At 35.5% G+C, this 2,417-nt stretch overlaps 1 pseudogene; it reads left to right on the top strand.

Annotated features, from left to right (window-relative positions):
* The first annotated feature begins 760 nt into the window (after positions 1-760).
* On the top strand, positions 761-1,593 carry LOC130458074 (40S ribosomal protein S4-like; annotated as a pseudogene).
* The last annotated feature ends 824 nt before the right edge of the window (positions 1,594-2,417 follow it).

The following is a 2,417-nucleotide window of genomic DNA, read 5'->3' as shown; positions in this document are numbered from 1 at the left end:
TATATTGGCATGAGCTATCATTTAAGTTTCTTTTTATTTCTTTAAGGAGAATGTTACAGTTGAATCTATATAAGCATTTAGTAGTTTGGCAAATTGATCCTTAAATATCATCTCCAGTTTGCAGTTACATAGACTGAGAATTCCCTCTCTATGTTTTCAATTTTTATTATTATTATATAGCAATGCAATTGATTTTTATGTCTGTAACATTGCTGAAGCTATTATCTTCATTAGTATCACTGCTGATTTCCTAGGATTTTCTGACTTAATACTACCCTTCTAGAGGTTTGGGGATAGCAGGAAAGATGGAGCTGTGTAAACTCAGTAAAAATTACGGATTAACCTTCTTTGGTTATACTTCATCATATAGTTACTTGGTTATGTTTTGGATATCTCTGCCTATAAATAAAATTACTTTATTTCTTGCCTATAATTATTATTTGGGGACATTTTAACAGTGTGGGTAAAATCTTTAGTCTTCAGTATTGTTGATCATAAAATCTGGCAATCCCTCATTCAACATTTTATTTGGAAGTCAGATAAAGAAGCTACAAGAAGAAAGGGGAAGGAAGGTCCCTGAGAATTCTGTTTCTAGGGGCCTATGACCTCTTGCTGGATTGGCTAGTTGTGCTGCTGATAAAGACAGTAAGGCCCAGAGGATCAAAGTGACTTGGCCAAATGCACACAACCTTTAAGTAGACATAGCCTCTTATTCTATAACCAAGTAAATCTCTCGGTTTATCTTGGGTATACTATAGCCATGGCTCATGGTTTCAAGAAATATCTGAAGCATGTAGCAGATCCAAAATGCTGAATGATGGAAAAATTAAATGGAATTTTGTTCCAAGGTCAATCATAGGTTCCTACAAGTTAGGAGAGAGAGAGAGAGAGAGAGAGAGAGAGAGAGAGAGAGAGAGAGAGAGAGAGAGAGAGAGAGAGAGTAAGCTACTCATCATCTTTCTGAGAAAGAGACTCAGGTATTCCGTGACTCACTAGAGATGAAGTAAAGATTTGCATGAAGCAATTCATCAAGATTGATGACATGGTCTGCACTGATATTACATACCCTGCTGACTTTATAGATGTCATTAGTATTGAGAATACAGGTGAATATTTTTATCTAGTTTATGGTACAAAGGCACACTTTGCTGTTCATTGTATCATAGCTGAGGAGCCAAAGTATAATTATACAAAGTGAGAAAAAAATTATGGGTACAAAAGACATTCCTCATTGGGTGACCCATAATGCCCATACTGTCTCTCATCCAGATTTTCTCAGCAAAGTGAATGATAGCATTCAGATTCATTTCGGAGGGGTAAGATCACTGATTTCCGAAAAATTTATATTGGTAACCTATATGCATTGGTAACCTGTAGAGTTAACTTATGTAGCACTGGTGTGATCATAAACAGAGAAAACCTTTCTGGCTCTTTTGATTGTAAAAGTATGTAAAAATTTTTGTCTATGTAAAAATATTTGTCTATGTAAAAGTCTATGTAAAAGTCAATCATTTTGCCACTGTGTTCTCAAGTATTTTTGTTCCTGATGAAGATAATAAGCCTTGGAACTGTCTTTCCCATAAAGAGATTTGACTTGAGCATGAACTGAGTTTAAGTGAGGCAGTCGTATAAAATCATCAGTGTCAATCTCTCTCAGTTTTGAAGTCCAGTGTCAAGACAAAAGTAAGGACAACTGTCAATGGCCCAAGATACAATGGATGACTTTGGCTTCTTCAAGGTCTGACCAAGCTCTAAGTACTCCACAGAATTTGCTTTAGCCACCTTCATTGACCTTTGGAACAAATTGATCTCATATGCCCATTCCACTAAGGAAAACTTCATAGTGGTTAGATATCCCTATAACTCATTGATAGGTTTCAGGTTTATTGGTTTGCCTTAATCTGATTTGGTCTGACTGCTGAGATGGTTTTACTGGAGTGTGGTCACTATACGTGCTACAGCTTCTTAGTGAGAGTTGGGTAAAAGGAAGACATCAAGACTGGATGAGCAGCCCTGAAAAGTGCTCAGCAAACCCTTCCATCAGAAGTGCTAATCCTTCCTGAGTACTTGAGTACTCAATGGAAGGATAACTGCCATACAGTTGTTGAAGAAAGAGGTGAGATAGGGAGCTAAACAGAACAGTGACTAAATAATTACAGATAAGAGTCAAATTGAAATGTTACAATTTAATTTTTAACAAAAATGTGATTACCCTATAAACAAATCACAAAGAAATAAAAAAAGAAATAGTTTAAGCAGCTCAATCTCATGAAGTAAAATTATACAAATCATAAATGTTTTTCTCTTTTCTCCTTGGATTAGGGCACAATAGGTATAAATGTTGGCATAAATTATTTGTTCTATCCTAGACCCTATTAAAACTATTAGAATGTGTAGCTGTATTGGTTAATTTTGTG

This window comes from Monodelphis domestica, chromosome 3 (assembly GCF_027887165.1).
Source record: "Monodelphis domestica isolate mMonDom1 chromosome 3, mMonDom1.pri, whole genome shotgun sequence".
Classification (NCBI taxonomy): Eukaryota; Metazoa; Chordata; class Mammalia; order Didelphimorphia; family Didelphidae; genus Monodelphis; species Monodelphis domestica.
Note: the sequence above shows the minus strand (reverse complement) of the source record. Positions and strands in the feature narration are given on the sequence as shown.